General features: G+C 37.6%; 3 protein-coding genes and 1 pseudogene across 26 annotated transcripts in view; 3 read left to right on the top strand and 1 right to left on the bottom strand.

Moving 5' to 3' along the window:
• The window catches only part of LOC127681600 (oocyte zinc finger protein XlCOF6-like), a 1,434,619-nt gene that overhangs the window by 691,281 nt on the left and 715,754 nt on the right, over window positions 1–27,584 (bottom strand). For 2 of the 23 annotated variants that reach the window (XM_052178009.1, XM_052178011.1), the window contains exon 2: window positions 21,849–21,883. The exons of the other annotated variants lie outside the window; for them this stretch is intronic. The gene's annotated coding sequence lies outside the window, so the exon portion shown is untranslated. The remainder of the gene's footprint in view (window positions 1–21,848; window positions 21,884–27,584) is intronic. 23 annotated transcript variants of the gene reach the window in all.
• Window positions 1–27,584, top strand: part of LOC127681615 (oocyte zinc finger protein XlCOF6-like) — a 988,257-nt gene that overhangs the window by 303,457 nt on the left and 657,216 nt on the right. The gene's annotated exons all lie outside the window — the stretch shown is intronic.
• LOC127681617 (oocyte zinc finger protein XlCOF6-like) overlaps window positions 1–27,584 on the top strand; it is a 1,149,846-nt gene that overhangs the window by 557,901 nt on the left and 564,361 nt on the right. The gene's annotated exons all lie outside the window — the stretch shown is intronic.
• The window catches only part of LOC127679735 (zinc finger protein 665-like), a 350,610-nt pseudogene that overhangs the window by 162,293 nt on the left and 160,733 nt on the right, over window positions 1–27,584 (top strand).

The raw sequence follows: 27,584 nt of genomic DNA, 5'->3' as shown, positions 1-27,584 counted from the left end.
TGCCTGTAACACTCTTGCCATTTTACAATCTTATGTAGACCTAGTGTGTTTTTAGCATGTGAAATTTCCTGCTGAATAAGCTCCCCTTTTCTTGTTCTACTCAGTTGTTCCCCCTCAAACTCCACTCCCAGCTGACTCATTCTACCTGGTTCTTCTCTGAGACACTGAAATACTCTGCTGGTCTTAAATTAACTGTACCAATCTTTTAAAAATCTTCTGGGCCTTTACTTTCTCTTGTTCATTCTGTCTTTATCTGTGACTAGCATGTTCTTTCTTCAGTCTGACTATATAAAATCTCTCCAAGTATAAGGGTTTCCTCCTCCCTTTCTGTTCTGTTCCCTCTACTGTACTATACCACTGCCCATGCACTTTACCTATTTCTTGACTATTCTCTTCTTCCTGTACTGTCTTTCTCTCACTTATGTAGCTTCCATTTTCTCTCTCATCTCAGGAGAGTTTCACATATCCTGTTCTGTCAGATCATTCTCTGACATTTCATATTTTCTGCCATTTAATTGGACATCACTTTTAAACATGGGTGCCTCCTTCTACTTAGTAACTGTCCTTTTGTTTGGGATTAAAGTGAGAACTATGGGGATGCTTGTATTCCAACAATAGTGAATAAAGTTGTGTGCCTGGGGCTGAACCACACCAAAAGTTGGGATGTTTTCAAATATCCCTACATAATATTGGGTCACTTTAGTTATACAGAATTTCTTCTTCCTGAACTGAAAACCAATATACACAAATAGTACCCTCCAGTATGTAGATATCTGTTTCATCTATTCTGAGTTTTACCAATGATTTTATTGTGAACTTCTTTGATGATTGGTCAATGAAATAATGTTCTTTGTGAGATTGTCTTCCTTAGAATTTGTAATCTAGAAGGGTTGCTTGCATTGTGAGTGGTAAAATATGGTTCATACTGTTCTCCATTCCTTGTGTAGGATAGAGATTTACTCTGTTGTTCATGAGGAATATTTCCAAGTTTGTTTTTTGTTGTTGTTGTTGTTGGCTTTTATTAGATATAGTTTTTATTTACATTTCAAATTATTTCCTAGGTTTTTGTATTCATTCATTCTTCACAAGTAATGTCTTATTTCCTACGACCTCATGAAGAATGTATGTATTATTCTTTTGTGCATATTTTCATCACCTTATTATCTAAGTAAGTTTTTGACTAAAAAACATGTCTTAATATGTTACCACATTCAAATATACCTTTTACGCTGTCAATACTGGTAGCTACTTTTCTGTATTTAACATTACAGTTGCCAGTTATTTTCTCTCGGCTTGGAAAAATTCCATGCTCTCCTGATTTTATTCTATGGATAAATATTAAGTACTGCTGTATGCCAATATAATACCACTTCTTTTGATGGTAAGGAATAGTACAAGGCAAGTGAAGAGAGATATACACTGTTACAGCACTTAGTTATGACAATAGCATATACATCTGGGAGTATAGTAATCTAGTCTCTGAGAGACGATCATAGGAATATGAGGCTAGGATGCTATGATCTTCTATTACTCAATGGTCCCAGTGACTGTATACTACACATTGTTATTTGAGTTACATGAATTAGGGATTATCTTCATTTTTTTCATGCATACTACAGTTGTTAGAGAGAACCATGTTGCTAGAATAGTTCTATTTTCTGTTTTCTTTGCTGTTGCAGATATTACAAAGCTCCTAAAATTTGTTTTAATCTGTGCTGCCGAAATACTCTAGTGCTTGCAATTTCAGGTGAGTGGTCTTTGCACATGAAGCACCCCAGAGTACTTTCACAGTTCCCATCTGTTTATTCTTTGTCCCATTCCTTGTTATTTATGTTCTCAATATATCCTTGTTTTTTATGTATGTTCTGAGATGGGTATTCACACACTCTCATATATTCATAATTTCATATTCCTTCATACATGTCAGTGTGTGTTTTCATAATTCAACTTCCTCTTTCTTTCAGAGCATTGCCTTTTCCCCCATTGGTGGTGTTTTACTTAGCTATCTCTCAGTTGGCAGTTTCCCTTTACAAACCATGTTTGTCTGATGTAGGCTCAAATCACCAACGTTTTAAATGCATTTCCAGTCTATCTACATATAGCACTATGTCAGTTAAAAATTCACTTTTGGTCCTATGATAATTTACATTGACTTTTAACCAGTTTCCATTGCCATGTCTGTATTTCCTTTGTAGGCTGACCTCTGTTCAAACCAGTAAAGTTTGTTTCCTACTTGTCACTACTACACGGTAGACATACATTGTCAGACAGGTTTGTATTACAGCACAAGGGTCAGAATCTAGGGAGAGCCATTAATGACTCCTTACACCCATAAGTCTACAGAGCCCTTTTTTAGCAGTTTGTGTGCTAAACCTGCATATCTAAGATCCTTTTAGACACTGAGTTCTCTTTCAATACATTATTAAGTGTATTATCAGATTTGATTATTCTTGGGATATTTATAGCTCTTGAGTTGAAGAATTATGTTTCTTGTAATGTAGGAATACTTGGCTTCCTCATATACTTACTTGAACATTGAAAATACTTTAAATTTTATATGCTCTCTGTTAACACTGCTGCACTGTGATAAGTTAGTGTGGAGGCTTTGAACATCGTTGTCTCTCTTATAAGTAGAGTAGAATGACGAGAGTGGTCTTTAATTTGTGTAGTGATAGGTTTAAGATGTTGGGTATTATCTTTATTAGACTCAGTGATGTTCCTTCTGTTTTACATTCTTCAGATCTTTCATAGTGATCCACTGTGGTACTTTGCCTTAGTCCTTTCATAGATATATTGACAAGGTTGTGAGACTTCTTTCACTCATTGTACGTAGTTTGTACCTTGAGTTGCTTGGTTTGTTCTTGTTTATATAGTTTTGAATTTCTGGCAAGAAATTAAGCTGTGTTTACTTTCTGTATTTATTAGATAGAAACTTTTCAACTTTCTCGGGTGCACCTGTACTTTTATTATTTTCTGTGTGCATATTTTTATGACCATTTGCTTTTGGATCCAGGTAAAGTCAACTTTGTGTGATGACTGTATCGCATTCCCTTCTTTCTCTAATCTGCTCTATTTTCTGTGAATGTTTACAGTTGGATTTTCTGAAGGAATTTGTGCATTCAGTACTGCATCTGTTTAGTCCTCAGACAGTGATAGAAGGAATACTGAAGGGCTGGGTTTCCACACTTGATTATTCCCTGGCCTTTTTTACTTTTTTTATTGTTCCTAGGAAATCAATATTTTCCTAATTAGTTGTCATTTATTTCTTATGATTTTCCATGGTACTCTCTCATCTGCTTTTTCCCCTGTATTGATCTAAACTTCTGATTCAGGGACATTGAAAGAGACCATTCATATCCCGGTAAAATGCCAACAGAATTATTTCCAATGCGAGAACTATAAGGTCAATGAAATACATAAAGAGAACTGAATATTTGCTGATTCCATGGTCATGCCAACTTGCTTTAGTAATAGTATCTTTATGTACAGAAATAATTACATACTTTAGTAATAGTACCTTGATGTACAGAAATAATTCTTATGTTTTTATTCATACCGAAACATATATATTTATGTGTACATATATGTGTATGCATATGTTGTGGTATGTATGAAAGGAGACCATTATCACACATTCTTTCTTTCATGGGAACCTACAAAAGTGATGTCCAGAGATTAAATCTATAACAGCAAGGCTCAAATAGTCTCACTGTATTCATATTTATTATTGATTGGGAACCTGAGACAGCCTGGAACAATGCCAAGATGAAGAATTACGCATGTTAAGAAAGATATTTCAACAGTGGTAGTATTTTAGCAGATTTGATATAAAGAGTGCATCATTCCAAGAGCATACCCTGAAATGGTTCATTTTATCCCTATGTATACATATATTATCCTGGGCATCTATCAGTGAGTTTCTACCATGCCTCCTCCTTAATTTTGTTTTAACATTGCCCATGTTCTCAGCCTTTGAATTGTGACTTCTTTATGGTTAATTGACATTTTTACAAGGAGGTCAAAGACCAACCATAATAAAACAAATTTTTCTTATGGGCCTGGGAAATGATATACAACTCCTTATTTTTTTTTTTCAGATTCACTGATTTGTTTAATTGTTCCTAGGATGATATCAGTACAACCGAGAAGAATCTGGCATTCCCTATAAAGGTACTTGCCTTGTTTTCTTTTCTTTTTATTTTTTATTCGATATTTTTTTATTTACATTTCAAATGATTTCCCCTTTTCTAGCCCCCCACTCCCCGAAAGTCCCGTAAGCCCCCTTCTCTCCCCCTGTCCTCCCACTCACCCCTTCCCACATCCCCGTTCTGGTTTTGCTGAATACTGCTTCACTGAGTCTTTCCAGAACTAGGGGCCACTCCTCCTTTCTTCTTGTACCTCATTTGATGTGTGGATTATGTTTTGGGTATTCCAGTTTTCTAGGTTAATATCCACTTATTAGTGAGTGCATGCCATGATTCACCTTTTGAGTCTGGGTTACCTCACTTAGTATGATGTTCTCTAGCTCCATCCATTTGCCCAAGAATTTCATGAATTCATTGTTTCTAATGACTGAATAGTACTCCATTGTGTAGATATACCACATTTTTTGCATCCACTCTTCTGTTGAGGGATACCTGGGTTCTTTCCAGCTTCTGGCAATTATAAATAGGGCTGCTATGAACATAGTAGAGCATGTATCCTTATTACATGGTGGGGAATCCTCTGGGTATATGCCCAGGAGTGGAATAGCAGGATCTTCTGGAAGTGAGGTGCCCAGTTTTTGGAGGAACCGCCAGACTGATTTCCAGAGTGGTTGTACCAATTTGCAACCCCACCAGCAGTGGAGGAGTGTTCCTCTTTCTCCACACCCTCTCCAACACCTGCTGTCTCCTGAATTTTTAATCTTAGCCATTCTGACTGGTATAAGATGAAATCTCAGGGTTGTTTTGATTTGCATTTCCCTAATGACTAATGAAGTTGAGCATTTTTTAAGATGCTTCTCCGCCATCCGATGTTCTTCAGGTGAGAATTCTTTGTTTAACTCTGTACCCCATTTTTTAATCGGGTTGTTTGGTTTTCTGCAGTCTAACTTCTTGAGTTCTTTATATATATTGGATATTAGCCCTCTATCTGATGTAGGATTGGTGAAGATCTTTTCCCAATTTGTTGGTTGCTGATTTGTCCTCTTGATGGTGTCCTTTGCCTTACAGAAACTTTGTAATTTTATGAGGTCCCATCTGTCAATTCTTGATCTTAGAGCAAACGCTATTGGTGTTCTGTTCAGGAACTTTCTCCCTGTATCGATGTCCTCAAGGGTCTTCCCCAGTTTCTTTTCTATTAGCTTCAGAGTTTCTGGCTTTATGTGGAGGTCCTTGATCCATTTGGAGTTGAGCTTAGTACAAGGAGACAAGGATGGATCAATTCGCATTCTTCTGCATGCTGACCTCCAGTTGAACCAGCACCATTTGTTGAAAAGGCTATCTTTTTTCCATTGGATGTTTTCAGCCTCTTTGTCGAGGATCAAGTGGCCATAGGTGTGTGGGTTCATTTCTGGATCTTCAATCCTGTTCCATTCATTGATCCTCCTGCCTGTCACTGTACTAATACCATGCAGTTTTTAACACTATTGCTCTGTAGTATTGCTTGAGGTCAGGGATACTGATTCCCCCAGACTTTCTTTTGTTGCTGAGAATAGTTTTAGCTCTCCTGGGTTTTTTGTTATTCCAGATGAATTTGATAATTGCTCTTTCTAACTCTGTGATGAATTGAGTTGGGATTTTGATGGGTATTGCATTGAATCTGTATATGGCTTTTGGCAAAATGGCCATTTTAACTATATTGATTCTACCGATCCATGAGCATGGGAGGTTTTCCCATTTTTTTGAGGTCTTCTTTCATTTCCTTCTTCAGAGTCTTGAAGTTCTTGTCATACAGATCTTTCACATGTTTGGTAAGAGTCACCCCAAGATACTTTATACTGTTTGTGGCTATTGTGAAGGGTGTCATTTCCCTAATTTCTTTCTCAGCCTGCTAATCCTTTGAGTATAGGAAGGCCACTGATTTGCTTGAGTTGATTTTATAACCTGCCACTTTGCTGAAGTTGTTTATCAGCTGTAGGAGTTCTCTAGTTGAGTTGTTTGGGTCACTTAGGTAGATTATCATGTCATCTGCAAATAATGATAGGTTGACTTCTTCCTTTCCAATTTGAATCCCTTTGACCTCCTTATGTTGTCAAATTGCCCGAGCTAGTACCTCAAGTACAATATTGAAAAGATAAGGAGAAATGGGGCAGCCTTGTCTAGTCCCTGATTTTAGTGGGATTGCTTTAAGTTTCTCTCCATTTAGTTTGATGCTGGCTACCGGTTTGCTGTATATTGCTTTTACTATGTTTAGGTATGGGCCTTGAATTCCTGTTCTTTCCAAGACTTTAAGCATGAAAGGATGGTGAATTTTGTCAAATGCTTTTTCAGCATCCAATGAAATGACCATGTGTTTTTTTCTTTGAGTTTGTTTATGTAGTGGATTGCATTGATGGATTTCCATACATTGAACCAACCCTGCATTCCCGGGATAAAGCCTACTTGATCATGGTGGATATCTTTTTGATGTTTTCCTGCCATTACCTGTGTCTCTAGGGAGCTAATACATTTACTGTTAGAAATCAAGATAGTGAGGCTCTTATAATTTCATCTTTCTACAAATTGTTCTCTTACATGTATTACTCAGTGACATCAGTGTCCACATATTTCAATATCCACAATCACAAGTTTTTGTCGGAATCCCTACCATATCTGAAATGCAATTTATGGGACACATGAGACTTTCCTTCCACAATAATATAAAAATACACAATTCCATTCAATGTACAAATTAGCCATCGATAATAGTTTTAAAGAATCATTTACAATAGATTTTCTTTGAGACCTGCAGGTCTTCATTTCATGAAAATTCTATGTCCTCACAGTAGAAAATCCAGTGAAAATAAAATGGTGTTATATATGTAAAAGGCCTAAATATTAAATTTTCATATTCCAGAAGAAAATGACAGTCATAGAAAAGAAGCTCTTTATATAACATTACCACATATAGATACTAAAACTTGGAATGGTTTGAATGATAAAGAGATTTCTAAAACAAATGTAGCCAGCACACTGACCTGTGGAGTGTTTACCAGAGAAGCACTCATTCTTTTTGTTGTTCTTCACTCACTTTCAAATATTGGAACTCTTCTCAAAATTTCACAACAGGGTTTGAAAAACAACAGAAAAACAGATGAAATTAATACAATTCCATTATAAACAATGCTAAACCACATAAAAATACATTAAATGTAACACTATACCGGGAATCTTGTCAACATTTCTATAGATATGAGAGAATGGAGCAACATATTTAGTGTGGAAAAGAATATAGTATAATCTGAGCCTCTTTCTAACATCAGCTGCAACCAGACAAAAACAGAGAACACATGCATACCTGCTGTAAAACACTATTACTCAGAGTTATTTCTGAGAACTTCTCTTCGTGGGTCTAGACTCAAGGACAAATGGCTACTGGCTACCATGACTGATGCCTACAATTGAATGGCATTTCCTTAGCCATCACACTAGAACACCATATCTGACTCTTTGAGGAGATTCCACTTCATTCTACAAGATAGATAAAGTATATTGATTTTCCATGTGTGTCTGTTGTCTTGGAATGCAAAGATGCTATCTGGCAAATATCATGGCTTTTACAAAAGAATATGCTGTCATCAGATTTAGTTATATTCCTTTTCATCATCATCTAAAAAGGCTTTCAATTGGTCATGAGATTAAACCTATATTTCCAAATTACATCCAATTCTATGTGACTGTGTTCTCTAACTCCCATGCACACATTTGTATGCATTCATCTTGATCCCTAGACATCTACATGAAAGCATTAAGATATGGAATATTATAATTAAAGCTAGAAATGTCTTTATATAAAATTCAGTTCTGCTAAAACTGTAAGGCATGTGTTCTCTTCTTATCTAGTGGTGTGGTAAATTTTTATTACAGTTCCAGGAATTCACTAGTTGATGCATCTATATGTTTCTGAACCACATGCAGATTAATAAGGAGTGGTATTAAACATAGTAAAAGCAATATACAGCAAACCGGTAGCCAGCATCAAACTAAATGGAGAGAAACTTGAAGCAATCACACTAAAATCAGGGACTAGACAGGGCTGCCCACTTTCTCCTTATCTTTTCAATATTGTACTTGAGGTACTAGCTCAGGCAATTCAACAACATAAGGAGGTCAAAGGGATACAAATTGGAAAGGAAGAAGTCAAACTATCATTGTTTGCAGATGACATGATAGTCTACCTAAGTGACCCAAACAACTCCACTAGAGAACTCCTACAGCTGATAAACAACTTCAGCAAAGTGGCAGGTTATAAAATCAACTCAAGCAAATCAGTGGCCTTCCTATACTCAAAGGATAAGCAGGCTGAGAAAGAAATTAGGGAAATGACACCCTTCACAATAGCCACAAACAGTATAAAGTATCTTGGGGTGACTCTTACCAAACATGTGAAAGATCTGTATGACAAGAACTTCAAGACTCTGAAGAAGGAAATGGAAGAAGACCTCAAAAAATGGGAAAACCTCCCGTGCTCATGGATCGGTAGAATCAATATAGTTAAAATGGCCATTTTGCCAAAAGCCATATACAGATTCAATGCAATACCCATCAAAATCCCAACTCAATTCTTCACACAGTTAGAAAGAGTAATTATCAAATTCACCTGGAATAACAAAAAACCCAGGAGAGCGAAAACTATTCTCAGCAACAAAAGAAAGTCTGGGGGAATCAGTACCCCTGACGTCAAGCAATACTACAGAGCAATAGTGTTAAAAACTGCATGGTATTAGTACAGTGACAGGCAGGAGGATCAATGAATGGAACAGGATTGAAGATCCAGAAATGAACCCACACACCTATGGCCACTTGATCCTCGACAAAGAGGCTGAAAACATCCAATGGAAAAAAGATAGCCTTTTCAACAAATGGTGCTGGTTCAACTGGAGGTCGGCATGTAGAAGAATGTGAATTGATCCATCTTTGTCTCCTTGTACTAAGCTCAAATCCAAATGGATCAAGGATCTCCACATAAAGCCAGAAACTCTGAAGCTAATAGAAAAGAAACTGGGGAAGACCCTTCAGGACATCAGTACAGGGAGAAAGTTTCTGAACAGAACACCAATAGCGAATGCTCTAAGATCAAGAATTGACAAATGGGACCTCATAAAATTACAAAGTTTCTGTAAGGCAAAAGACACCATCAAGAGGACAAATCGGCAACTAACAAATTCGGAAAAGATCTTCACCAATCCTCCATCAGATAGAGGGCTAATATCCAATATATATAAAGAACTCAAGAAGTTAGACTCCAGAAAACCAAACAACCCTATTAAAAAATGGGGGTACAGAGTTAAACAAAGAATTCTCACCTGAAGAACTTCGGATGGCGGAGAAGCATCTTAAAAAAATGCTCAACTTCATTAGTCATTAGGGAAATGCAAATCAAAACAATCCTGAGATTTCACCTTACACCAGTCAGAATGGCTAAGATTAAAAATTCAGGAGACAGCAGGTGTTGGAGAGGGTGTGGAGAAAGAGGAACACTCCTCCACTGCTGGTGGGGTTGCAAATTGGTACAACCGCTCTGGAAATCAGTCTGGCGGTTCCCCCGAAAACTGGGCACCTCACATCCAGAAGATCCTACTATACCACTCCTGGGCATATACCCAGAGGACTCCCCACCATGTAATAAGGATACATGCTCTATGTTCATAGCAGCCCTATTTATAATTGCCAGAAGCTGGAAAGAACCCAGGTATCCCTCAACAGAAGAGTGGATGCAAAAAAATGTGGTATATCTACACAATGGAGTACTATTCAGCCATTAGAAACAATGAATTCATGAAATTCTTAGGCAAATGGATTGAGCTAGAGAACATCATACTAAGTGAGGTAACCCAGACTCAAATGGTGAATGATGGTATGCACTCACTAATAAGTGGATATTAACCTAGAAAACTAGAATACCCAAAACATAATCCACACATCAAATGAGGTACAAGAAGAAAGAAGGAGTGGCCCCTTGTTCTGGAAAGACTCAGTGAAGCAGTATTCGGCAAAACTAGAACGGGGAAGTGGGAAGGGGTAGGTGGGAGGACAGGGGGAGAGAAGGGAGCTTACGGGACTTTCGGGGAGTGGGGGGCTAGAAAAGGGGAAATCATTTGAAATGTAAATAAAAAATATATCGAATAAAAAAAAAAGAAAAGAAAAGAATAAAAGGCAAGTACCTTTATAGTGAATGCCAGATTCTTCTCGGTTGTACTGATATCATCCTAGGAACAATTAAAGAAATCAGTGAATCTGAAAAAAAAAATAAGGAGTGGTATATCATTTCCCAGGCCCATAAGAAAAATTTGTTTTATTATGGTTGGTCTTTGATATCCTTGTAAAAATGTCAATTAACCATAAAGAAGTCACAATTCAAAGGTTGAGAACATGGGCAATGTTAAAACAAAATTAAGGAGGAGGCATGGTAGAAACTCACTGATAGATGCCCAGGATAATATATGTATACACAGGGATAAAATGAACCATTTCAGGGTATGCTCTTGGAATGATTCACTCTTTATATCAAATCTGCTAAAATACTATCACTGTTGAAATATCTTTCTTAACATGCGTAATTCTGCATCTTGGCATTGTTCCAGGCTGTCCGCAAGGTCCCAATCAGTAATAAATATGAATACACTGAGACTATTTGAGCCTTGCTGTTATGGATTTAATCTCTGGACATCACTTTTGTAGGTTCCCATGAAAGAAAGAATGTGTGATAAGGGTCTCCCCTTTCATACATACCACAACATATGCATACACATATATGTAAACATAAATATGTATGTTTCGGTATGAATAAAAACATAAGAATTATTTCTGTACATCAAGATACTATTACTAAAGTATGTAATTATTTCTGTACATAAAGATACTATTACTAAAGCAAGTTGGCATGACCATGGAATCAGCAAATATTCACTTCTCTAATGTATTTCTTTGACCTTATAGTTCTCGCATTGGAAATAATTCTGTTGGCATTTTACCGGGATATGAATGGTCTCTTTCAATGTCCCTGAATCAGAAGTTTAGATCAATACAGGGGAAAAATCAGATGAGAGATTACCATGGAAAATCATATAAAATAAATGACAAATAATTAGGAAAATATTGATTTCCTAGGAACAATAAAAAAGTAAAAAAGGCCAGGGGATAATCAAGTATGGAAACCCAGGCCCTCAATATTCCTTCTATCACTGTCTGAGGACTAAACAGATGCAGTACTGAATGCACAAATTCCTTCAGAAAATCCAACTGTAAACTTTCACAGAAAATAGAACAGATTAGAGAAAGAAGGGAATGCGATACAGTCATCACACACAGTTGACTTTACCTGGATCCAAAAGCAAATGGCCATAAAAATATGCACACAGAAAATAATAACAGTACAGGTGTACCAGAGAAAGTTGAAAAGTTTCTCTCTAATAAATATAGAAAGCAAACACAGCTTAATTTCTTGCCAGAAATTCAAAACTATTTAAACAAGAACAAACAACTCAAGGTACAAATTACGTACAATGAGTGAAAGAAGGCTCACACCCATGTCAATATATCTATGAAAGGACTAAGGCAAAGTACCACAGTGGATCACTATGAAAGATCTGAAGAATGTGAACAGAAGGAACATCTCTGAGTCTAATGAAGATAATACCCAACATCCTAAACCTATCACTACACAAATTAAAGACCACTCTCATCATTCTACTCTACTTAGAAGAGAGACAATGATGTGCAAAGCCTCCACACTAACTTATCACAGTGCAGCAGTGTTAACAGAGAGCATGTAAAATTTAAAGTATTTTCAATGTTCAAGTAAGTATATGAGGAAGCCAAGTATTCTTACATTACAAGAAAAATAATTCTTCAACTCAAGAGCTACAAATACCCCAAGAATAATCAAATCTGATAATACACTTAAGAATGTATTGAAAGGGAACTCAGTGTCTAAAAGGATCTTGGATATGCAGGTTTAGCACACAAACTGCTAAAAAAGGGCTCTGTAGACTTATGGGTGTAAGGAGTGATTAATGGCTCTCCCTAGATTCTGCCCTTGTGCTGTTATAGAAACCTGTCTGACAATGTATGTCTACCGTGTAGTAGTGACAAGTAGGAAACAAACTTTACTGGTTTGAACAGAGGTCAGCCTACAAACAAATACAGACATGGCAATGGAAACTGGTTAAAAGTCAATGTAAATTATCATAGGACCAAAAGTGAATTTTTAACTGACATAGTGCTATATGTAGATAGACTGGAAATGCATTTAAAATGTTGGTGATTTCAGCCTACATCAGACAAACATGGTTTGTAAAGGGAAACTGCCAATTAAGAGATAGCTAAGGAAAAAGCCACCAATGGGGGAAAAGGCAATGCTCTGAAAGAAAGAGGAAGTTGAATTATGAAAACACACACTGACATGTATGAAGGAACATGAAATTATGAATATATGAGAGTGTGTGAATACCCATCTCAGAACATACATAAAAAACAAGGATATATTGAGAACATAAATAACAAGGAATGGGACAAAGAATGAACAGATGGGAACTGTGAAAGCACTCTGGGGTGCTTCATGTGCAAAGGCCACTCACCTGAAATTGCAAGCACTAGAGTATTTCGGCAGCACAGATTAAAACAAATTTTAGGAGCTTTGTAATATCTGCAACAGCAAAGAAAACAGAAAATGCAACTATTCTAGCAGCATGGTTCTCTCTAACAACTGTAGTATGCATGAACAAAATGAAGATAATCCCTAATTCATGTAATAGAAAATTAACTGACAACAGGAATTTCTATAAAACAGAAATTTGAGATGCATGGAGAAATGTAATTCTGTCAAAAATAAAAATATGTAAAAGTTGATGCCCTGGGCATTTGTAGACAGCATAAGTGGGTAATAAAATGGACATAGAAATATATGAATTTTCAGGGAACAATAAGGACATTTTCCAAAGTATGTCACTTTATGATTCTTGCCTGTAACATATAGGCTGAGTATTGCTGTCATGTCTACCACCAACAGATCATAAATTCTTGCTCCAGTGACAGATACTGTGCTTTAAATTCAAAAGAAGCAAATACATAAAATAAATATGTATCATGAAAGTATTTTGTCTATGTGTACAACAGAAAATGTACATTTTCAAGTTCATGGATACTGAACAAGCACTCATTCTAAAATGGGAAGAATAGCCCATCGCCGTACCTTCTCCCTCCATGAAGTCAGTATGAACACTAGGGCTTTGACTTTCAATCTTGGAACTGATATATTCCCAAATCCTCAGCTGATTTGCAATAGACACAATTCCACACTTTTGAGCCTCCCAGTCAAATATTACTATCAATTGCTTCTCATCACAATCTTTTTTACAGTTGATAAACTCAAATAACAATGTGTAGTATGCAGTCACTGGGACCATTGAGTAATATAAGATCATAGCATTCCAGCCTCACATTCCTATGAACGTCTCTCAGAGACTATATTACTATACTCCCAGTTGTATATGCTATTGTCATATCTAAGTGCTGTAACAGTGTATATCTCTCTTCACTTGCCTTGTACTATTCCTTACCATCAAAAGAAGTGGTATTATATTGGCATACAGCAGTACTTAATATTTATCCATAGAATAAAATCAGGAGAGCATGGAATATTTTCCAAGCCGAGAGAAAATAACTGGCAACTGTAATGTTAAATACAGAAAAGTAGCTACCAGTATTGACAGCGTAAAAGGTATATTTGAATGTGGTAACATATTAAGACATGTTTTTTAGTCAAAAACTTACTTAGATAATAAGGTGATGAAAATATGCACAAAAGAATAATACATACATTCTTCATGAGGTTGTAGAAAATAAGACATTTCTTGTGAAGAATGAATGAATGAATACAAAAAACTAGGAAATCATTTGAAATGTAAATAAAAACTATATCTAATAAAAGCCAACAAAAACAACAAAAAACAAACTTGGAAATATTCCTCATGTACAACAGAGTAAAGCTCTATCCCACACAAGGAATGGAGAACAGTATGAACCATATTTTACCACTCACAATGCAAGCAACCCTTCTAGATTACAAATTCTAAGGAAGACAATCTCACAAAGAACATTATTTCATTGACCAATCATCAAAGAAGTTCACAATAAAATCATTGGTAAAACTCAGAATAGATGAAACAGATATCTACATACTGGAGGGTACTATTTGTGAATATTGGTTTTCAGTTCAGGAAGAAGAAATTCTGTATAACTAAAGTGACCCAAAATTATGTAGGGATATTTGAACACATTCCAACTTTGGGTGTGGTTCAGCCCCAGGCAAACCACTTTATTCACTATTGTTGGAATACAAGCATCCCCATAGTTCTCACTTTTAATCCCAAACAAAAGGACAGTTACTAAGTAGAAGGAGGCACCCATGTTTAAAAGTGATGTCCAATTAAATGGCAGAAAATATGAAATGTCAGAGAATGATCTGACAGAACAGGATATGTGAAACTCTCGTGAGATGAGAGAGAAAATGGAAGCTACATAAGTGAGAGAAAGACAGTACAGGAAGAAGAGAATAGTCAAGGAATAGGTAAAGTGCATGGGCAGTGGTATAGTACAGTAGAGGGAACGGAAAAGAGAGGGAGGAGGAAACCCTTATACTTGGAGAGATTTTATGTAGTCAGACTGAAGAGAGAACATGCTAGTCACAGATAAAGACAGAATGAACAAGAGAAAGTGAAGGCCCAGAAGATTTTTAAAAGATTGGTACAGTTAATTTAAGGCCAGCAGAGCATTTCAGTGTCTCAGAGAAGAACCAGGTAGAATGAGTCAGCTGGGAGTGGAGTTTGAGGGGGAACACCTGAGTAGAACAAGGAAAGGGGAGCTTATTCAGCAGGAATTTTCACAGGCTAAAAACATACTAGGTCTAAGTAAGATTGTAAAATGGCAAGAGTGTTACAGGCACAAGCCTAGGTAAATGGACAGAGGCAACAGCCTCCAATAATTACAATAGGATAATAAAAATTTACGTTTACATTCCTGTGGAAAATCTAACACTGCTCAGAATAAAAGCTTTCTAGAATGTAAGAAGAGAAGAAACATACCTCAGAATACTAAGGATAGAGTCTTGAAATTAAACTGAACATTACAGAAAAGGTCAACAGTAATAATTCCACTCTAATAAGAACTAATTTAACTCACTGCATCATTAGAACACAATTCAAGGACTAAATATCATTTTGACTGGGCAGAATATGTGATTCAGAAAGCATGTGTATCTTCTGGAGAAAAACAACTCAACTCAGATCATTCACTCTGCAACAAATATCATGATGGACTCTCTATTGCTAGCATTCATAGTGTCAAAACTAATATGCAAACTGAGGCAGGGGACACATTTATCCATGCTCATACCCAGATATGCATCCTGTGTGCTAAAATTTCAATCTTCCCGACAAGGCATGGCCACTAGTATCATGGTGGCAAGACTCTTTGTGGGTAACATCAGATTTCCTTGTTCTAGATGAGCTCACCTCCACAGGAAAAATAAATACATAGATTAACTGAGAATCTGGCTAATATCCAATAAGGAAGGTCACAGGCCCTAAAAGTGAAGCCACTACTGATATTTGCTTCCTGTGTAAATGGACCTTGTCACACCCATGTCCTGATGCTGATTTCAGTCTTTGTTTTCAATGCACACCTGATAATTCAGAGCCGTGATACTAACCAAATATTGATGTCAACTGACTGCTGACTGCACTGCCTACCATGGGAAGCCCATATCATCACATCTCATATTATTCTCATTGATATTTTCCAGAATCATTAATGAAATAGAATCTGGAAAAAACAAGTTCATGTCCTCTTTCTACTGAGAGGTGAGCCCCACCACACTCCTTGTTCAATCCTTCTAAAACACGTGGATCCTTTGATAGATTCTCCTTGGCCTTTACCATCCAGGGCTCTTAGTTTTGATTTATAGCATGCAGACTTGGCTGAGCATACAGAGAACTAAAAACGGGAAAATACTGTTCAGAAATAACCTGAAACATTTTATGGGACAAAAATGAAAGATGCCAATACCAGGCAAAAGGTAAACATGAAGGAAAGAAAAGAAGTCTTAAAAATGTCTATTTTTTTACCTTAGGATTCAGCTTCCCTATGTGATGTGAGAGTCAGTCACACAGTAAACACACAGACAGAGTCCTTTTCCCAGAACACTGAGGAGCAGTAAAAAGAATATAAGAAAAATATTGGGATCCACAAAATCCAGAGTGTTGAACTTTCCCAACAAGAGATCGAAAAAAAAAAAAGAAAAACAAACAAACAAACAAACAAACAAACAAAAAACCTGAGTGCAGAGGTCTAAGCATTCCCACACCTGCAAGAAGTCTGTATAGCAGAACTCAACAAACCATGAATGTGCATGGGCAGAGTGCTTTTCATGAACCAATGAGACACTTTTCTTAAGAAAGTGAGCAATCATAATTATACCAAAGGTGCTGTCTAATTTTGTATTAATTCATAGTGCATTTTCTACTTATAAAAATATCTTGGCCTGATATCATCCTCTTACAGCATGGTGTGCTGAACCTTGGAAAGAATCATAAGAAATTCAGGAGGAATGATTAACTGGGGTGCCTGTTACCATATCAATGAAGACATAGTTGGGTAGTTACTTTCTTGGCTCCTGGTTATTTCTTGGTCTGCCTCTCCTCCTCTTCCTCAGTTCCCCTCCCCCATCTGTTGGATTGGTTCAGTCTAGACCCAACTAGATAGCTTTCAATGCTTTCTCCCTTGAGGGCCAAAAATTAACCTCACTACCAGCCCAAAAACCAAGTATTTTCTTGCAATGCTGCAGGTTGCATGTCTTAGGAAAGTAATAAAGCCTCATAAGAAACCACAGTGGCCTATAAAATTGCCTGTAGCATGTGACCAAAGTCCATATCTTGGTCAGGATGTAATATTCCATAAAGTTTGCCCACATGGTGGAATTGTTTTGTCTCTGGTGACACTCAAGGTTAACAGAACCTACAATATATCATCTTAGCCATAAGTTGCTGTAATCCAGTCTTCATTTTTCATTCAAACCTATGGTGTAACATTATTAACAGCCTATGAAGACACATTTCTCGATGCTGTATTTACATCATAGACATCATATATCCCAGAGTTATATTAATGGACCATATAATGTTGTTTGATTAATGTCAGTATTTATAGCCATATGATCATGCTTTATAAAGAAAATTTTCTAATGCAATCAAATCTGCACTGGTCCCCCATATGACGAATATCTAAAAATCTCTCTAGGGATGCTTAATCAGTTTCCTGGAGAAAGGGAAATGAAATGGCAAATGGAGTAACAGGGAAATTAAGAAACATGAATGAATTTGAATTAACAGAGCCCAGGATCCATGAAGTTATTTTGGAAAAATATTCTGGCAACAATAAAATTAATTAAAACATACATCACCATAAAGTCAATTCACAGGATCTCAAAATTGCTGATAATGGTAAGATATACTCAACAGAATTATGAGAATGACAACAGAAAATGCACCCCTGCTCCACAGCCCTGCTCTGCTCCTGCCCCTTTCGCAGCCCAACAGTCCCTCTGACCTGGCAGGTGACAGGACCAGCTGCTGAATGTCCTAGGAGGCGAGCACAGCAACTGCTGCTTAAGGAAGTTTTCCGGGTCTGCAAATACTAGGCACTTTTCTCCAACAATGACTTCCCAACCATGAGGCAGCCTAGTGAATTCTGGAAAGGCGGAACTTCCTGTCACTTCAGCCTCCTTCCTCAGAGTCACTCCTTCTGCACCTGCCACTTATTCAGCAGCTTCCTGTAATTCTTCTGAGCTCACCCACTTTGGGAGCTTTTAGTTATTTAGCTTCCCTATGCTTCACACAGCAATTTTCGACACTTTGGATTTTTCATTGCTTGCTTGCGTTATTGATTGTTTCTTTGTTTTCATTTTGTCTTTTTCTTAATCTCATCAGGAAAAACTCCTCTAGCTCTGTTGCATGCTGCCTTCCACGTAACATCCCAGTACCTCCTGTGCACATCTTCCTGACAATGTTGCTGCCAGACTAGACCAGAACTGGATGTAGTAGGGCACAGTACCCAGGTTCTGGACCCTTCAGATACAAGTTATCCTGACTAACTTCTCACTTTGTAAGTCTGGCCCCCTGGGCTAAAAATGCACACAATCAAGCAATCCCTCTGAATTCTGATGCTAAGAACAAATACCCAAACAAAATAAAACTAAGATAAAATGTCCTTGGCTCAAACCACAAACCATATATGTATCCTCTAAGTTGGGAAATTTACATGACATACAAGATAAAGAATTGAAAACCCAGATCAAAGAAATCATTTGTAACCCATGTAACTCAACTCAAGAGGACAGGAACAAAATGATTTGTGGACAAGAAAATAATAGCTGATTCCTGAAGAAAATGAGAACAACATAGGATATGAAAATTGAGTTCAATAGGTACTTAGAAACACCGCCCCCCCCAAAAAAGACCCTGGAAAGAAAGAAAATGCACTGAGATGAATAATAATAATTTATAGAGGACCTGTGGGAAACATATTGTCAGAACTGAAGAAAAGGTAGAGAAGCTAGATGCCTCAGTCAAAGAAAATGATGAATTAAAATGATGTTAGGTTAAGGCACAATATTATTTACTGATTGAAGTTTGAGATTTAGAGAGTCTTATTGGGATACCGTGCTGCCTGTCAGGAACTTGACATTGGCCAAAGATACGGGCTTCAAGCAGGAATCTGACATTAGGGCATAACAGGGAGGTAGGTTACAGCAGGAATTTTAATCTTATGGTGGAAGGAGAGAAGCAAGCGTCAGGGAAGTTTCTGGGCTTGGACCAAGATAGTAAGCTCAGCTATTTTGGTCATCCTTACATACCCTTGGAAACAACTGTCATTGAAGTGATCATGGGACTTTGCTTATTGCCTTCACAATTTTGTGTTTACCTTCTGGCTTGTTCTACATTGTACTACTATAGATCCTGTTCAGACTTAGGGTGTGGTTAGCCCAAGGCACACAACTTTAATCACTGTGGTTGGAATACAAGCAAGCCCTTAGTATTCACTGTAATCCCAAACAACAAAAGTGCAGTTACTAAGTTGAAAGAGGCACCCATGTTTGAAAGTGTTGTCTAATTGAATAGCAGAAAATGTGAAATGTCACAGAAAGATCTGACAGAACAGGATATGCACAACTCTCCTGAGATGAAAGAGGAAAGGGAAGCTACTTAAGGGAGAGAAAGGCAGTACAGGTAGAAGAGAATAGTAAAGGAATACAGTAGAGTTCATTAGCTGCAGACCATTACAGTAGAGACAGTAGAACAACAGGAGGGAGAAGGAAACAGTTTTACTGGGAGAGATTTTATATTATCAGACTGAGGAGAGAACATGATAGTCACAGTTAAAGACACAGTGAGCAACAGAAAGAGAACGCCCAGATTTTTTTTGCATTTTAATAAATTCAACTTTTTAATAAAAATTTACATCTAGATAAGATAAACAGTCTTTAATTTTTTGAAACTTTAATAAGATTTTAAAAACATGACTTTGAAATGAAAAACATACATATTTTGCACACAAATATTGTAATATAAATCAACTCAACTCGATTTGAAAACATGTGAATCAAATTACAGTTTTAGAAGTTAATAATTCTCATTTAATTAAGTTAGCACCTTGCTAAATTCAGCCTTTGTAAAAAAGAGGCTTAGTGCATATTTTAATGGTAAATTGTGACTGTGTACCAATTATTGATATTTCACCTTATTAAACAAGACTATGTTCTTGAAATTTGATAAATAACAGCTAACCACCTATGACAAGTAAAATTTCCAATGGTAACAGTTACATTTTGTAGCATACAACTTTCTATAGATTTCCTATCTTAAAATTTTAAAAGCATTCATTCTAAGGATTTCATCAACATCAGTTTAGCAGAGGAAGATCAATCTTGATTGAAGCTGCTTATATACAAAATATATTGCACTATTACCAAAATATTGTCAATATAAAATCCAATCTGTTGTCACTAATATGTACAGAGAATTAGTACATATTAGATTCATATTAGTAGATACTACAATTAGTACATATAAGATTAGTACAGATAATTTAAGGCCAAGCAGAGCATTTCAGTGTCTCAGGAAAGAACCAGATTGAAAGAGTCAGCTGGGAGAGGAGTTTAAGCTGGAACAGCAGAGCAGCACCAGCCAGTTAAGAGTTGAGAATGAACAAAAAAGGGAGAGCTTATTCAGCAGGAAATTTCACAGACAGAAAACACTCTAGGTATAGATAAGATTGTACACAGGCTAGAGTCTTTCAGGCCTAGGCCTAGGTAAATAAATGGACAGAGGAAGTAAGCCTCCCAGACAATAATTACAATAGGAAAATAAAAGTTAATTTTACAGTCTTGTGGAAAATCTAACACTGCTCAGTATAAAAGCTTTCTAAAATGTAAGAAGAGAAGAAACATATCTCAGAAAACTACAGGAAAGAGACTCAACAAAACAGTACAGAAAAGATCAACATTAATTATTCTACTCTTATCAGGAGAATTCAACACAGTGCATTAGTAAGAACACAACTGAAAGACTGAATATTATTTAGACTGGACAGACTATGTTATTCAGAAAGCAAATGCATGTTCTGGAGAAAAATATATCAGCTTAGATCATTCACACTTTAAACAAATATATTGGATGGACTCTCTGGTGGTAGCATTCATAGTGTCAAAAACTGCTATGCAAACTGGGGCAGGAGGCAGAGTTATTAAAGATCATACTCAGATTTGTATCTTGTGTGCTACAATCACATTATGCCAGGGAAGGCATGGCCACTAGTAACATGGTGGCAAGATGTTCTGTGGGTAACAGAAGATTTTCTTGTTCTAGATGAGCTCGGCTAGCTCCTCAGGGGGAAAAATACTTAGATTAAACTGAGAATCTGGCTAAAATCCAGAAAGGTCACAGGCCCTAGGAGAAAAAAAAACACTACTGATATTTGCTTCATGTGTAAATGACCCTTGTCTTACCACTGCCTGATACTGATTTCAGTCTGGCTAAAAGAAACTTAGTTTCAATGGGCAGGTGCTAATTCAGAGACTCAAAACTAATCAAATGTTGACATCAACTGACTGCACTGCATATCATTGGAAATCCTCATCACTTCTAATATATTCTCAGTGAAATTTTCGAGCACCATAAATGAAATTGAATTTAGCAAAACCAAATTCATGTCCTCTTCCTACTGACAGGTGAGCCCCAACCCACCCTTTGTTTAATCCTTCTAACACACCTGGATTCTTGAGACTCCTTGGCCTTTTCCATCCAGGGCTCTTAGTTTTGATTTATAGTTATGCAGTTTTGTCTGAGCATATAGAGACCTGAAAACAGGAAAATATCAGTCAGAAATAACCTGGAACATTTCTTGGCACAAAAATTAAAGATCCCAATACTAGGCAAAAGGAAAAACAGAAGGAAAGAGAAGATATCATGATAATGTCTCTTTTTATCTGAGGATTTCTGATTACCCTAGAGATGTGAGAGTGAGTCACAAAGTTAACACAAATCCAGAGTCTTTTTCACAGCAACACAGTAGAAGAGCAAGGAAGAATGTAAAAAACATATTGTGACACACTGAATCCAGATGGCTGAACTTCTCCAACAAGAGGTCTGTAAAAAAAGGTCATGAGAACAGGATCTAAACATTCCCACACCTGCAAGAAGTCCATATTGCAGAACTCAACAAATCATGAATGTGCACTGGCAGAGTGCATTTCATGAACCAAGGAGACATTTTTTAAGTAAATGACAATCATAATTATTTCATAGGAACTGTCTAATTTTGTCTAAATCGATACTTAGTTTTATATGTATCAAAACATCTTGGCCTAATATCATCCTCTCACAGGATGTTGGGCTAATCCTTAGAAGGATTCAAAGAAATTCAGGAGGAATGGCTAGCTGGGGTTCCAATTAACATCTCAATGCAGACTTTGTTGACTCAGCTTTGTCTTGGCTCCTGCTTCCTCTTTTGGCCAGCCCTCCACCCTCCTGGCTTGTCCTCAATGACCCTCCCCCTTCCAGGAACTTGTCCAGTCTGTACCCAACCAGATACTCTGACTGATTCCTCCCATAAACTGAAAAGCTAAAAATTACCCTCTAAGCACCACCAGCCCCAACAAAGATTATCTTCTTACAATGCTGCAGACTGCCTGTCTTTGGAAAATAATAAAGCCTCATTGGAAACTGCAAGGGCCTACAAAACCGCCTGTAGCATGTGACCAAAGTCCATCTCTTGGTCAGGATACAAAATTTTATAAAGCTTGCCTGAACGGTGGAACTGGATTTTTCTCTGGCGTCACTCAGGGTTAACAAAACCAACAACATACCTTCTCCTCAACAATACCTAGGTGCAATTCTGTCTTCATTTTTCATTCAAACCTAAGGTCTAACATTAATAACAAAGCCTGTAAAGATATATTTCTGAATGCTGTATTTACATCAAAGAGTGCATATACCCCAGTGTTAAATTAATAGAGAGTATAGCTTTGCTTGGTTTATTTTAATATTAACTCCTATATGGTAGTGCTTTATAACGAATATTTTCTCATTCAATCAAATCTGCACTGGTCACCCACATAACAAATATCTACAAAGCTCTCTTGGAATTCCTATTCAATTTCCTAGAGAAAGGGAAATGAAGTGGCAAATGGCAGAACAGGGGTGTTAAGAATCATGAAGGAATTTGAATTAGAGGAGCTTTATTAAAGCTTTTTTTGCAAAGACATACCTCCTGGTATACAAACTCCAGATATGGCCAAGGATCGATGAGGTTATTTTAAAAAAATATTCTGGCAATGATAAAATTCATTAAAATATCACCATAAACCCAATTCACAGTATCTCAAATTCCCTGATAATGGTAAGATACCCACAACACAATTGTGGGAGTGGCGGCAGAAAATGCACCCCTGCTCCACACCTCTGCTCAGCTCCTGCAGCTTTCCCAGCCCAACAGCCCCTCTGACCTGGCAGGTGACAGGACGAGCAGCTGAATGTCCTAGGAGGCGAGCACAGCAACCGCAGCTTAAGGAAGTTTTCAGGTTCCGCAAATACTAGACACTAGTTTCTCACCATGACTTGCTGACCACGAGGCAGCCGAGATGCAGGGAGAATGCTGGAATGTCTGAACTTCCTGTCACTTCCGCCTCCTTCCTCAGAGCCACTCCTTCTGGACCTGCCCAATACTCAGCAGTTTCCTGTAACTCTAATCCCACCTACTTTGGGTACTTTTAATTAATTAGCTTCCCGATTCTTCATAACAATTTTTGTTGTTTTGGCTTGCTTGCTTGCTTATTATTCCTTTGTCTTTATTTTGTCTTTTTCTTAAACTCATCTAATTATGCAGGAGGCCCACCCTCGCCATCAGGAGCCTCTCCTCCACTTCTGTAGCAGGCTGCCTTCCACACAGCTTCCCATGACCTACTCTGCACAGCTTCCATACAAGCTTGCTGCCAGACTAGACCGGAACTGGATGTAGGAAGACACTGCACCTGGATTCTGAACTCTTAAGAAACAAATAATCCTGCCTAACTTCTCACATTGTGAGTCTAGACACTGAGCTAAAAATGCACACAATTAAGCAATCCCTCTGAATTCTGATGCTCAGAACGAATACCCAAACAAAATAAAACTAAAATAAATTGTCCTTGGTACAAACCACAAACCATATATGTATCCTATAAGGAGGGCAATTTATATGATATCCAAGATAAATAATTGAAAATCCAGAGTCATGATCAAAGATATCAAAGTTTCAAAACCATGTAAATCAACTCAAACAGGACAGGAACAAAATGATCCATGAGCAAGAAAATAATCAAAGATGTCCAAAAGAAATGAGGACAACATGGGATATGAAAATTGAGTTCAATAGATGCTTATTTAAATTGATATTTCCTAGGAAAAGAAACCGTGCAATACTGTATCTGCATTTGTATTGTGACACAATATGGAAAAAAATAAACTGGTCACTGTAGTCTGCAAAAAGAAAAGAATTCATACTGAAGACAAACCCTATAAAAGTAATCAATGCAGTAAAGCCTTTGCAAATAACTATCATCTAAATGTCATGAAGGAATTTTACTGAAGAGAAATCCTACAATTATGAGCATCAGGTGCATCTGTAGACAGCTAGAAGTGACTTCACAGCCAGCTCCTCCATCCAGTGAGGAGACTCCTCATCTGTAGGCAACAGCACTGCTCCTGCATCTGTTACCATGGAACCCACCATGGCACCACTTCCCTTTCATGTGCTTCACATGCCTCATGGACTGGATAAAAAAGTCTTCCCCCATCCCACATCCCCTTCTCTTCTTCTTACATCTCACCCCCTCTCAGAGGCTGCTTCTGACAATGAAACCTCTCCCACATGAGACCCAAAATATGTTATGTCTGGGGTTTTGCCTGCCTATTCTAACAAATATGAAGAAGGCTTTTCACAGAAATAACATCTCAGACTATATGACTGCATCCATATTGGAAGGAAATTCTACAAATAAGCAATATGATAAAGACTTCAAATGTTGTTGGAAATCATGAGGAAAAGCCATACTGCAGAGAACTCGTGTTAATATATTCAATTCTGTAAAATGGCACTTACTGGTACCTTTATGTAAGAGTGCAAAGTTTAATGTGTAATGAGACTGTTAGAAATTTTTGAATATTCCTGAAGTATTAAGGACCTGGAAAAAAAAAACATCCTGAAGGGAATAAATGTCTATAAGGATTTGGTAATATCTTTAGGTAACACCATTACATCCTGTCACACAAAATTATTGATTCTGGAGAACAAGAGTCTGAGAAGTGTCAACAAACTATTCACACATTTTGATCTCACTCTTGATCTTGTTTGCACTTGCAAACTCATATGGAAAAATGCCCTAGGCATTTATTCGAAAAAGGCAACCCGTTTAGGTTTCATAACTGACTTCAATTACATGAAATAACTCATCCAAGTGTGAAGCTTTATGGGTGTGTATCAGAGCTCTTTCTGTTGTGGTGATAAAACTCAATGTTTATTGCAACTTATAAAAGTGTTTAATTTGGCTTAGTGTTGAGAGGGATATGTGGTCATCAAGAGGGTGGCATCCCAACAAGTGTCACATATAGCAGCTAAAACAGGAAGCTCAGAGATGACACCAAATGCTGAAGAATGCCACAGAGACTGGGACCTAGACATGGTGGATGGATGTAAAACCTCAAGTCCACTCCAAGTGATATATTGCTTCCACGAAGGCAGAATCTCCTAAATCTTATCAAATGATACTACCAACCAGGAAGACTTGACTTTCTGACTTGAAACCTACATGCATGGTTTCTGTTACATGAACAAATTCATGATGAAGAAAAATTCTGTAGGTAGACGTTTAGATGCCTTAACAGAAAATAATGAATTCACAAGGGAATGTAGGAAGGAGCTCACCCAAAGGAAAACAGTATTCATGTGACATTTTGATAAAGACTTTCAACATCATAGCTGTCTTCCATTTCCAGGGGGAAAAAAGTCTTACTTTTTCTCTTTTTCATCATGGTTTTGAAGGAAGAATATGATTTACCATGTTCACTCAAGTGCAGTGAAGGAAATCACCAATTGTTATTAGAGTTTGTGTTTTGAAATATTGGTAGTAGATATAAAACTGTAATGTATATGAGGTAAATCTATGTACAGAACTTTATTAGGCCATTGTTATATTCCTTCTGTGTACCCTGGTAATTTCCTTTTGCATTTTCATTTGGTGATCTGTAGTTTTTTTTTTTTTCTGCAATGTGTAGAATGGATGCTGATCATCTATGTGGTCCATTGTTTCCTAAATATAAAACTGTGAGGGGCTGCCTATTGTTCCTGCATTCGCCATTACAAGATGGCGTCGAGGAGTGTGGTAAACACCTTCATTTTGGACCATGTCCCAGCACAAGTCTGCCCGGCAACAGCAAGCAGCCTATCCCAACCCGACTAGCTTATCTACAAGGGAAAGTCCCTGTCCTGCCTATATATGCCGCTCCCTTTCCTTCTCCCTCGCCCCTCATCTTCAACTCTCCATTAACCAATTGGTACTCCAATAAAAGTGTGATCAGAGAAGAATCCTCGTGTCGGTGGTCTTCTTCCCTGCTGGTCAGGGGGCTCGCCACAGCTGGTGCCGAAACCCGGGAAGTAGGTCCAGTGGACACGTCTGAGGGGCCGAAGAAGGATTCAGAACTCTACACATGGAGTGAGTAAGTCTCCCCAGGTAAGTAGTATGTGGCTCGGCTACCCTGCTGACCCTTTGATGTTTGCTGGATTTTTTCTCTGTGCAGTCGTGGTGATTCTTCTGTGTTGCTTTTGGCTTCGTTGCCATAAACCTGGCGAGGAGTGCCTTTGTTGGGTTTAAAAACGAAAGGAGGACCGCTGTAGATAAAGCGGCGTTTCTTACGCCCCTACTGTAAGTCCCTCGTAGATAAGTGGGCAGTATGGGCAATAACTTGGGGGCCGGACCTGGCACCTGTGACTTTGCAGCCCCTATACAGGGTCTGCTAAAGCAGCGAGGACTGAAGATATCACCGCGTACAGTAGAAACCATAGTGAAGGATATTGATAAGGCAGCGCTGTGGTTCGCTGTTTCGGGCGATCTTAACCTTGGCTGCTGGGAGAAACTAGGAAAAGACCTTGAGAGAGCAAAACTAGAAGATAGAATTGGCCGAGGATCAATTCACTTATGGAAGCTGATCCATTCGTGCCTCAAGGACAGTAAGAACATGGAACTGATTAAGCAGGGGCGTAAAGTTTTGGCTACACACCAGGATAGTCTATCGGAAGCCGAGTCAAAAGGGGAGGAAGACAGGCCTGCAAAATACAACAAAAAAAAAAAAAAGGAAAAGAAAAAGAAAATAAAACCAGGGGAAGGTAAAAAGGAACCCCTGTATCCAGTACTGGAAAAGTTTGCTAACTTAGAAAAACACAAAAAGGGAAGCGCGCAAAAAGAAAAAAGTTGTTAAAGTAAAAGTAAAAGAGATACAAAAAGAGGAAAATATGTCGACAAAAGAAAAAGCAGTTGTGCCCTGGGAGACGAAGTACAAGTCACCGGGAGAGAATACTTTATATCCATTAAAAGTAGTTGTGCCCCGGGGGATGAAGTACAAGTCACCCGGAGAGAATACTTTGTATATGTTTAAAGAAAATAAATAACCTTAGATCTGGCTAGCAGTGACTCTGAGCAGAAGTTGTCAGAGTCGGGAGGAGGAAGAGTTAAAAGAGGAAGCAGCTAAATAGGAAAAAAGATATGGGCCTGGATGGATAGCCACTGTCCCTGCCTTATACAAAGGAGGTGTGGCT

This window comes from Apodemus sylvaticus, chromosome 3 (assembly GCF_947179515.1).
Source record: "Apodemus sylvaticus chromosome 3, mApoSyl1.1, whole genome shotgun sequence".
Taxonomy (NCBI): domain Eukaryota; kingdom Metazoa; phylum Chordata; class Mammalia; order Rodentia; family Muridae; genus Apodemus; species Apodemus sylvaticus.
The sequence above is the reverse complement of the archived record's forward strand: the minus strand, read 5'-3'. Positions and strand labels throughout refer to the sequence as shown.